Source organism: Parambassis ranga, chromosome 19 (assembly GCF_900634625.1).
Source record: "Parambassis ranga chromosome 19, fParRan2.1, whole genome shotgun sequence".
Taxonomy (NCBI): domain Eukaryota; kingdom Metazoa; phylum Chordata; class Actinopteri; family Ambassidae; genus Parambassis; species Parambassis ranga.
Window position 1 is genome coordinate 7,993,045 of NC_041039.1, and position 11,442 is coordinate 8,004,486.

The window sequence follows — 11,442 nt, forward strand, 5'->3', positions numbered from 1 at the left end:
TATGATGCTGGCAGGGTAGCTAAGTAGACAGAGCCAGGCTTCATGATTTCAATATGTGTACTTAGCTAGAAGCTAACTGGCTGCTGACTTGAAGAACCAAGGGCTTGCCAAATGCTTTATAAATCTCTACAAGATGTTACGATAATACAGACTAAAGAAAAATGGATGATTATGAGATCAAATTTATCTCTGCTATGTGCTAACATTTGGAAAGGAAAAAATATATATAACCTCAAGCATTACAACAGCAGGAATACTGTGCACCTTTCAATGAGCTCCAAATATTCTCCCATGAGCTCAAACAGGATTGAGCATATGAGGCTATCAGAGCTTTGCACATTACATTGACTGGTGGAGGTCTTCACTGTTTAAGTGGAGCTGCCTGCTGAGGTTTGGCTCCCCAGCAGCAGGCCTATAAGAGTGGTAAGTGGCGGTGATGAGACACTGTCCCCTGTGCCTCTTTCAACTGCCATTCCCTTTAAATTGAAACAGAGTCCTGCAAATAAATGCCACATTCTGAGCAGGGAGAACGCCTGAAAGTTGCATTTCATATAAGCACCCGTTGGGGAATTGGCCCCTGCACAGTCTGCTTTATTCGCTCTGCTTTTTGTTATTTATATGATAAAGGGAACAGGGCTACATCAGGGTCATTCAGTGTTCATTTATCTTTTTATGTTGTATTCTCAAGCTACCACAGCCTGGCTGCATGTAGCAGTGAATTCTGTCTGCTGTCTGGACCCCCCCCCCCCCACTGAATATTACAGACGTTCTGAAGTTCTCACCTCTTGGTATCAATATGCATTAGCTTTACCCCCTGTTCATTAGCTTTAAATGCTATCTCTCTTTAAGATTAATTGAAGCTGGTATAAAAAAGAATTGCTCCCAAGAGTGGCCCACTGTTTGTTATTCACGTTGGCCTGACAGTGGCAACAGTAAATCCTCCAAGTTGTTGTTAAGCTGGCTGTATTACCATATGTGTGCCATTTCCATGGAGTGACAGACCCCCCCTGGATCAAATGGGGACTATTGATCCTGCAGCACTCCATTTCAAGTTAATTGTGCTTGAAATGAGGTGCACACACTCAGGCATACCTGCATTGGGAAGGCTTTATTTATTTATATTTGTGAGGGAACACGTGTCAGATAAACAGCAAATATTCAATTCATGTCTTATTCAATTTTGCTCAAAAAGCCAGTTGTGCTGAAGTATGCTCTGAAAGCGGTTGAACCAGATTGAATGAGACTTTGATCCTCAATAAGGTCTGAGCTACATAAGACTGGAGGCTGCAGGAGAACAAGTTTAGGTAATACAATGCAGGGGGATTGACTGAAATTATACCAGCAGAGCAATGATTTAACCTCATGAGTGGGGAAAACCCCTCGTTAGAATCTGACAATATTCTCCCTCCTTTTTTCTTCCAGCTTTAGACGCAAGAAAACCTAGCTGTAATATTTCAGTCGAGGTCAGGTGAGATCTGGCCTCCCTATGACCCTCATTCCCTCAGTTACTAACAAAGCCGGGTCTAAGGTAACCAGGCATGAAAAATCCAAGCTGAACCAAAGAGACTGGAAGCACTGGAGTTCCTCAGCAGACGTGCTGCTCAGCCTTCAGCATGATCATGTGCCAGATTATGACTTTGAATACACACTGCAGCTGACAAATCATTTATCTCCCTGCAGCACACAGGGCTGAAAGTGGGAAATCAGAAATGCAGAAAGAGCTAAAGCCGATCAAATCTCACCCTAAACATACCCCCATGGTGGTTTATATAATCTAAGTTGTCGAAATTTGGCAGATTTTACACTTACGAAAAACTGAATGGAAAATGAAAGGAAGCAATATTTAAAGTGTCCAGATTTCCCACAACCTCTGGGTCAGTGCGACTGACAATGGACCACAGTGAAACTCTGTGCAGCCTCCACCAGCCTCAGGCGCTCTGCACAACCCTGTTATAACAAGCCCCTCCCTCAGTTTGTTTATAAGCCTATTCTTTTATTATAGCATATATAAATAAGTGAAAGTGTGTAATGGATCGCATTAAACAGGCAGGCATATTGAGGCAGGATTTAATTTGCATGCCAGATTAGCTCGCTATTGGTTGGGGCAGTGCCGTAGGGCAGCCTATTCATTAATAGGATCTAGTCTCTTCAAATCCATTAAGTCAATTGAACCCATACATAATCTGATTTCAGAGGCACCATGTAAATGTTGTAGTGGTACGCCTGTTCGAAGACAGGCCTTTGCACCCCCTTAAGAGCAGTGGCATGCTGAGGCTGAGGCATGAAGCGGCACAAAAAAGTAACACAGTAATCATTTCACAGAAAGTTTAAAATGGTAAATATGGTGTTGGTAGACCTACTATAATGACACACAAACTACAAAAAATGCTGTTATAAAAGGCTAACAAACATAAAACACCCACAGTTTTGGAGAATATCGTTTTCCAACATGGATTGATTTACCACTTTAGCATAAACAGAGAATATCCATCCATCCATCCATTTGTCTATCTGTCTATCCATCATTCTATCTATTCATCTCCAACTATAGAAAAGGCTTGGTTAGCTCAAACCATGCTCGCCTTCTGAGTCTGACCAAACAAAACTAAACCAAACGTAAAGAGAAGAAACACAACTTGAAAAGCAGTTCAGGGGTTAATAGTCAAAAATAACATGAGGCTGATATTTTAGTCTCCAAAAATGTGTCTATTTCTCCAGCTGCATCGCAGTTTTCCTTGTAGAATGCATTTGATAATATGAATTTGTGTGTTTTTAAATTATCTTTACCCAATCCCTGGCCCTGTTCTTATTGCCCAACCCTAACCACAGCCAGTTCACCACATCAAATCCAGGTCGATTAAAACGGTAACGGCAAGCTCTGTTTAACACAGAGTGAAAATAAAACAAAAACAGCTTGTGGCATCAGGGAGACTTACACCTCAGACTCCTGAGTAAAAGTCGACTGCATTGTGTATACCTCCACCATCCCCAACCTACCTACCTCCTACTCTGAGCTTTAAAGTTGTATTGGTCTGATGGCTGGACGGATGAAATGGGGCAATATTATCATAGGTTCCATGACAGACAATATATGATGGCATTTTGTTTGTTCATTTATTTTTTCATTGTTGTTAACATTCCTCTATGCTAACAGATTGTAGAGCCTTTATTGTGAAAACTAGTATATTTTGGGCTGGGGACTAACACAGATAATACAGCTGTTGTCATAAACTTTTTAAATTATTGTACATACGGGGCTTGTTCTTATGGTGACACTGTTCATATGAAATGAAATGAAAATAACACATAAGCAAACTTAACAGGGTAGAAAGGGTGCAATACTGCAGCACATTAGCACTTGTATATAAATAAACAGTTTTGTGAGTCTGTGATTCCCAGCCACGTTAACAAACTCACGGGTGATGCAGACAGAGGGGAGGGGGGGTCAAGATGACCTAAATCCTTGTTTGTGAGACTGGCTGGTCAAAACTGAGGAGGGGAACACTGCTGGAGGCGCTCAGAAGACAAGGCTCGACATAGCCCAGGTCATGCCTGAGCGACCCGACTAGCCCCAGATTTACACACTGTACACACCCCAGCATCTGGGCCAACAGGGAGCCACACATGCACACACAGACACATGCACACTGTAGATGTGAAGAGAGGACAGGGATTCACCATTGGGAAATCTATACAGTTTATAATTGGTGGGAGGCTTCAGAAGGAAGAAGAGAACCATAACAAATCTACACAAGGGTGCATGAGGCTAAATAGACCTGAATGTCTAAAAGAAGACTTGAAAAGTGGGACAATTTCAGGAGAAGATGTATAATAAATACATTTAGAGTAGCACCATATCTGCAAATATATCTCAACCTATTGAATCTGATCACTTAGAGCATGTTTGTGTCTAAAACATTACATTTTTTAGAAAAAACATTTTGTCTTTATTTTCATTTACTTAAGGATACCAAAGAATCTCATTATAAGAGTAAGTCAACTGTCCCACACCTGAAGACTCAAAGACTTCATTTACAGTCCTTTAACTGTACCACAGTGATTTCTCTGTCAGAGGATTTGTCACTGCTGCTGTGAGGTCTTCCTGCTTTTGAAAACACACAATGGAGGAAAATTAAATCCCTATAGAGGATTTAGACACTTATATAACTCCCCAATTATAAAGTTTTTTTTCTTCAAGAAGCCTCAGTGCCCTCCCTTCTGTTTATATGACTCACAAATATCTAATACTGAACTGTGTATAATGCCAGTATGCCCACATGACTGCAGAAAAGGCTCTTTTGCTTTCTGCCCGACTGAGTCAGGCATAATGGGAGACTTGAAAAGCTGCAAGCTTTAAACCAGCACGGTCTTGACAAAGCCTTGGTGGCTTGCTGGGAGACTGTGCATCCTAGGAAGTTGCCAAAAAACTAATTTTCGAGAGCACTCAGCATGGTGTTAAAGCTATCTCATGGAACCACACCCACAGTGGACGTTAAATACTTCACTCCTGCATGGGCAATTTGCTGACAATGGTGAAGAAAATGACCACATAGGCTGTTAGCATTCAGGAGAACTAATGCAAATAATGAAGTATGCAATCCGTTAAAATTCCAATAGTATATGGAAACTTCAGCATTGCATGCATATGTGAATGTTTTACACCATTCACACCATGAATGTCACTGTGCAGTTATAAACAGAATCTACTCCAAAGAGAAGTCTTCTCAGAAGATTTTGGAAGCCGACTGCTGGGACCGTTTACCCCTCAAAAAGGAGGTCTTACCATTGACAGTAAAAGACTTTAAATCTTGGTCGGAGGCTTTTGCCTTTGCCATGTTGGCAGTGGCACAGTTTGCCAAAATTTCAAATACAGGCGAAGAGGTGGAGCGCGAGTAAAGCTGAGGTGGGCGGGCAGTCGTGGAAGCCATGAGTCAGAACTCACCTGGCTGTCACTCTAACTGGTCACCCCATAATAATCGTAAAAAATCACATTAATTTTGTTTAATCTTCCATTTATCTTTGTGATTGGGTTAGATACATAGCCTATGATAATTTCTCTAAAAAGAGGGAATTAATAAAGATGTTGTATTTATTATAAATATATATAAATTATATTTATGACAAAGATGGGAGGTAAATGAGTAGGCAGAACCAAAAACAGAAAAAAAAGAATATCAACTGCAGAAATGACACAAGCAAAAACATTCAAAGAAAATTTACTATTGAGTCCATAAAAAAGAATGCTTGGTATTTTCCTTTAGCCCTGCTCCATTATAGCACATATTTTATGATACACCAAGTCACAGAGAGGTCCTGGTCCCTTCTAACCCCCCTACCTGCTGACTTCAAACCTTCCCTGGCCCTCTACTTGTATTTCAACCCACCTTGATGTACCTGTTTACTTGTCTGTGGGTGGTCCGGACTAAAATAAATCCCCTCCCCCTGTCCTACACTGGCAGAGAGTACCTGTTTATCCGATTTCAGGACAAGGCAAGAGCTGCCGTGCTTGTTTTGCAGTTTATGTCCTTGGTATGAGAGGGATCAAGGGTGGGCACACGGGTGGAGGGGATCATTCAACAAATAAAAGTCCCCTGGCCCGGTCTCAGGACCACCTAACCTGTGGCTTCTATTCCTGACCCCACAATGTGTGTGTGGGAGGGGGGATATTACCTTTTCGCAGACAGTGCTTCCCCATATTCCCTGACCCCACAGAGACATTACAGTGGGCAAATATAAAGCAGGGCTTCATGAAGCCTGAGCTTATCTGGGCACTGAAAGTATGTGAGACATGCCGGGGAACAAAAGGCCGTCTCTCAGCCTGGGAGAAGGCCAAGGGGATCTCTTTCAGCAGCCACAGATTGCCCTGTGTTTTCTTAATTGACAGACCCCAGCCACATTTGATAGAAATGACATGCAGCTGGCAGGCAGCCGTGGCCCTCCAGGTAGACCACCTTTCAGCAGGAAAATTGTCCTCAATCTACTTCATAAAGAAGTTCGATAAAGCTCTCCCAGCCTCCATCATATACATATTGTGCTGTGGTAGGTTTGCCTACTGTGTGGGAAAAGTTGGTCATTTCAGAAAGAGGAGGGGTCAACTATCCAAATCCCCCATGTGATCCAGAAACAGTGGCAAAAAGGATTCAAAAAACAAATGACTAAATTGTGGGCAGGATTTCCATCCAATAAATATGTGTAGCCCAAAACCAGTACATTTATCCACTATAATGTATTTCAATTAGTCCAACATGATTTTTTCCTGTTAGACCAACTCAGCCTAGAGTGCTTTACCACCTTTGAAACAAAGAATATATTCATGTGTCACCTCTAAGAGGGGCTTAACACAGCCTTTCCTTTATATTATATTACATATTTATTATAACTAGTTTCATTACTGTATATTTATTTTTAGTAGCACCTGACCATAAATACATGAATTCATTATGTGCATTTGTATTTGTCTGCACCTCCTGTGTGAAGATTAAACTGCATTTTCATGAATTATTCCAATGTAAATCTGACTCTAATCTTCCATCTATGCTGGATTACAATGGACAGGTGAGGCCACATGAAGCTATATGATCCCTTTTCCAGTCTGAGGAAAGCATGTCCTCAGCTGGCCACATACAGTAGTGCAGCCTCTGTCTTTTTTTAAGAGAACTGTCAATTAAGACTCAAAGAAATGTAATGCATCTACATTTAGATATTTACGCAAAACAGTTAGCATTCATTAGTTTATAGAGCTTGTTGTAGAGAGCAGAAAATCCTCTACATAGTAATTTGAATTAAATATAACGATATTTATTATAGGCATGTTGTGTTTTTGTACAGAACGCAAGGTTCGACCTCCTTCTCTCCTACCCAATTAAAAAAGTTACTCACTCTGAACATGATCTGATCAATTAGAAACATCTTCACTGTTGTACCAGCAGTGTCACGCCACAATGTCAAAATCTCTTGTGTAACCTCAGGGGCTCGCGATTCCCAAAAGCCTGAACTCCACAGAGAATAAAAAAGGGAGCCATATGGCATCCATGTCTCAAGCCCCCATGATCCACCCAGAACTGATTTCCCATCCACTGAAGGAAAAAGGAATTCAGGGTGCCAAACGGTGCTGGTCCCATGTGGATATTAGTGGGCCCCAGTAGATAAGAAACTACCCATCGCTAGACAGCCAGTTCTATCAGAGGATAAGAGCAGAAATCACTGTCCAGCTTCAGATAGAGTTCATGCCTGGTGTACTGCTACTCATCCTACAAATAATGTAAAATAATGTTACACTGTCCACACTTAGATCTACAAGACAAGCTGTACAATCAGGGTAAAATCCAGTACTTGAAATATTGTCTACAGTTACACTGCGACACTTTAAAAATATGACAAAATAAAATAGTATCACTGTAACGGTGATATAATTTGACAGTGTGAAGGACATTGGGGAGAAGCCGTTATGTTGTACGTGATTTATTGCCTTGTCTATGAGGCATTGTTTTTGGTGTCAGCAGTCTGCATCAGTGTGTGTTTCCCTTTACTGAATGTTCACAAATATAGAAAAAAATTCTCATGTGTCACCTGTACCAGTGTTACTGCATGTACTAAACTCAGTGTCAGCAAAATGTTTATAACTAGAGTCTATTGTTGAACTTACTAATTCAGTACATAATAAAATGTATAATCCAATGCACTCACATACATTTTGTTCATTCTTTGTGAGTTTTTTTTAAAAGCAGCAACACACTCCTTAGACTTCTGTGATACCAAACTATAAACTTTACAATCTCTGCAAACAGTAGTGGTCAATAGAAAGTAATAGTAGTAGTAATAATGCTTTAGAACTTGTCAATTCCTGGGGAAAAAAAAGACAAATCCACATTTGCCAAAAAATGACAGACAGGCTTATGTAGAAGAGAAGCTTTTGCTTTTGTAATTGTTAACCAAACTAGGATCTCTTATGCAACCTAACCAAGTAGTTTCAGAGCCACAATAGATGGGATCCTTTACATTTAACTCCCTCAGGTTTAATATTAAACTTGCTCTTCTTCTTCCTCTCAGCAAAAAGCTGAGTGGAGAATTTTTAGGCAAAATGATGGGTCACAACTTCCCTCCCCTTCTCTACAGATGCTGGTCGGTTAATGAAGTAACAACAAATTGGGCCGCAGACTAATTTGGAGTGGCATTTCTTGGCCCCTCTTGGCCCATAGAGATGTGTTTCATTTTCTCTTATCAGTGATTCAGTCATGTGGATTTACGCATGGATGCCTCTGTCTCCCCTGATCGCTGTGCTAATGGAAACTTCGTTAATGTCATTAATCTACGGGCCAAGACATGTTCTAAGCACATATTTTGTTGTTTGTGCTCCATTTGTCAAGTAATACTAAAAGCTTCCTTTATAGCAGAGTTTCTGGAAAATGAGACAAATGAGACATTATGGTGATATTTGTTGTTTTTTTCAATAGTTCATGTGGGATTCATCTAACAGTGGTTTCGAGGATCTACAAAATCTCAGACTTTAACGTACTTTTCTCCTGCACGGTGCTCAGAGTTGTCTTCCTTCATCTTAAATCTGATCTTTCGCTCTCCTCCAAAGTAAAAGATTAGCCCACCTCTTGCATTTTTCAGTGTCCAGTATAAGCGTAATAAGATGTGATCTGTGATTATGCCAGAACGCTGAACTCTGATCTCTGCTGCCTGGAGGACACAAGTTCAACACACTAACTTACAATTTAGCAGCCCAGATTAGTCAGAGGGCAAAATGCTCCTGCCAGGAAGAATCCCTGTCATGCTTATTGTATACGTATTCTCCATTAGGTAAATCAGTGTGTTTATATTGCAGACAAATTGAGCGTACAGCTACAAAATTTGCCCTTAGGGTATTCAGTATTGGACGGGACACAAGCTGCGGGTGACAGAAAGCTTGAGGTCAAAGATGGGGATGTGTGGGATGAAGGTCACTCTTTCTGTAGCAGGATGAAAAGGCTGAAAGCAGAGGAATGTACCATCTACATATTTAGGGACGTCTGCATGAACAATCGGATCAAGAAGCACCACTAATGGATGCAAGTTTTGACTTCTTTAAGAGACAATACTGGTAGTAATTCTCTAAATAAACAGAGAAAAGAGGAAATAGTCCTTATATTTAAAGTGGGTGTTCCACTACAATACAGCAATATTAGTAAAAAGGCCACTGTGGCAGCTTCTGTTTAGTTAAGGCCAAAATGACCGACATCTTGCTTAATCTGTGGAATGAAAAAATTTTACAAACAAAAATATCATTATCATTATAAATCAATATGTTCTGTTGAATAACTAATGAATTTAGTCCACTAATCATTTCAGGACTCAACAGGGAGGCATAGAAAAAAACTCACAATGTTTTTTTTTTCTGACTGATTCTAAGTAACACTCTTCTTAAACAAGATCTGGCTACCATCTCCAGGCAAACAACTGTGAGTCACACTGTGGCTCTCTATTCATTCAAAGAAAAGGACAAAAAATGCTTTAATGAAGACATAAACTATGTGAGTCTAACCAGCTGACCATGTGCTTCCTGTCCATTCTGCTGTTAGAGTGCAGTAATTAGGAAGATGCTAATGGGTCTGACAGTTCTGAGTCCTAAGAAAGCTTCAAATGTCGCTTCAATTAGACAGCACCCTGAAGACGCCTTGTGTGGCACCGTCACTCATTCCACTCTTCAAATACAACACAGTCGCCTGGGCTTGATTCCCCACATAATAATCTCACAGCCATGACACACACGTGAACCCTGAAGAGCTCATCAACATCTTCCATGAGAACATCCACACCTTCAGAATCTCTCTAAATTGAGCCACACTCTCTCTAAACATACATGTTTATTCATACTGATTTTAAAATCCAACATTATTTCCTGCTTGGTTGATCGACATTTTGATGGCCACGCTCACAAAGGCACTTTAATGTTGTCATTAGTTATGCTTCTCTGGTAGCCAAAAGATGGATCCTTAAGTCCCAGGATTCAATAAGGTTGTATATGAATGGTTGGAGGAGATAAACTACATCAAATAAATGAAAGAAAGACTCATTCACTGATGGAAGACGAGGAGGAAAGCCTCTTAATTAAAAATATGAAAATGAACAAAATCTCTGACACAGTTTTGGGCCCATCTGAACAGCTACAGTAATTCTCTCTTCACCTTATATGAACTTCATTTAATTAACAGAGGGCTGAAAAATATCCTAAACCAATTTCTGATGATTTTTTCTGAGCAGCTGCTGGTTTTCACACGTGCTGAAGATGAGAATAATATTCTGCATTCATATAAATAACTAAAACTATTTTGATAATTCTTACTTTATTATTCAGTTGACTAATGTTGCATGAAAACTGCTCCCATGTTTTTATTCTCTTGATTCTTGAAAGTAAATAAAGTGCATTTATTTACAACTTGACTCAAGTAAAGCTGAAATTCATCTCAGCTTACTGGATCATTGTGACAGAGAACACATAGGTATTTTTTTGCACTAGTTAAATTAGTGATTATATGTATTTTTTTATCATTTGGAATCTGACGCAATGCTCATGGGCATGAGTAGGACCTGCATTACAACTGAAAATAGCTAACAATGTTTTATATTAAAATAATAACCTTATTTTTAAAGAAATCAGACCACATCCTCACCCCACTGATGTCTTTGCATGTTATTACTAACACCAGTTTGTTTTCTGCTATGACAAGTCATAATGTCTGCTTCAGGTAAGGCCTGATTTTCATGCACAAAACACATAAATGAAACTATCAGTGGTGGCTCTGAAAGCAGCAAGAGATAACACTTGGATTAATTCTTTGTTTTAATAAGCACCATATAATACACAATGTCAGAAGCTAAGGCTGCATAGTGAATAGCCTACTAAGGCTACTTCATTGTTGTAACTTGGTATAAAATGATCAGTTGCTATTGATCAATAGTTTAGACAAGTGCCCAATTATTGACAGAAAGACAAAATATGTTAGGCCGGCTATGTTTGAGAAATCCCTCCATACACTCAATCACTGGAACAGAAATTGCTCTATAGTATATGATATCGTAGCAATGTTTCTTTCCCCCCCTGCAGATCAATGCTAATTGAGGTCCTACATGATGAATGTAGTCTGAAATGTTTTAACCCACTGACTGCTGAGTGTTTTTAGACATTTTATGGCTGAAGGTGAAGGTTTTCCATACATTATGATACAAGGACTTACCAGTTTTTGCATTTTTTGATTTTAGCACTTTTAACCATGCTGAAAATGTCACCATATGCAGCATGAATTGAAATTTCAAGATTTACCTTTCAACAAATGACGTGGTGAATCCTCCTCTGAGGGACAGTGGTGCAACATGATGATCAGTGCAGTCAACAGAAGGATGCTGGTCGATCCCTGAAGCCCTCCACACACAACTCTCTCGATACAAAATTCAGCTCAT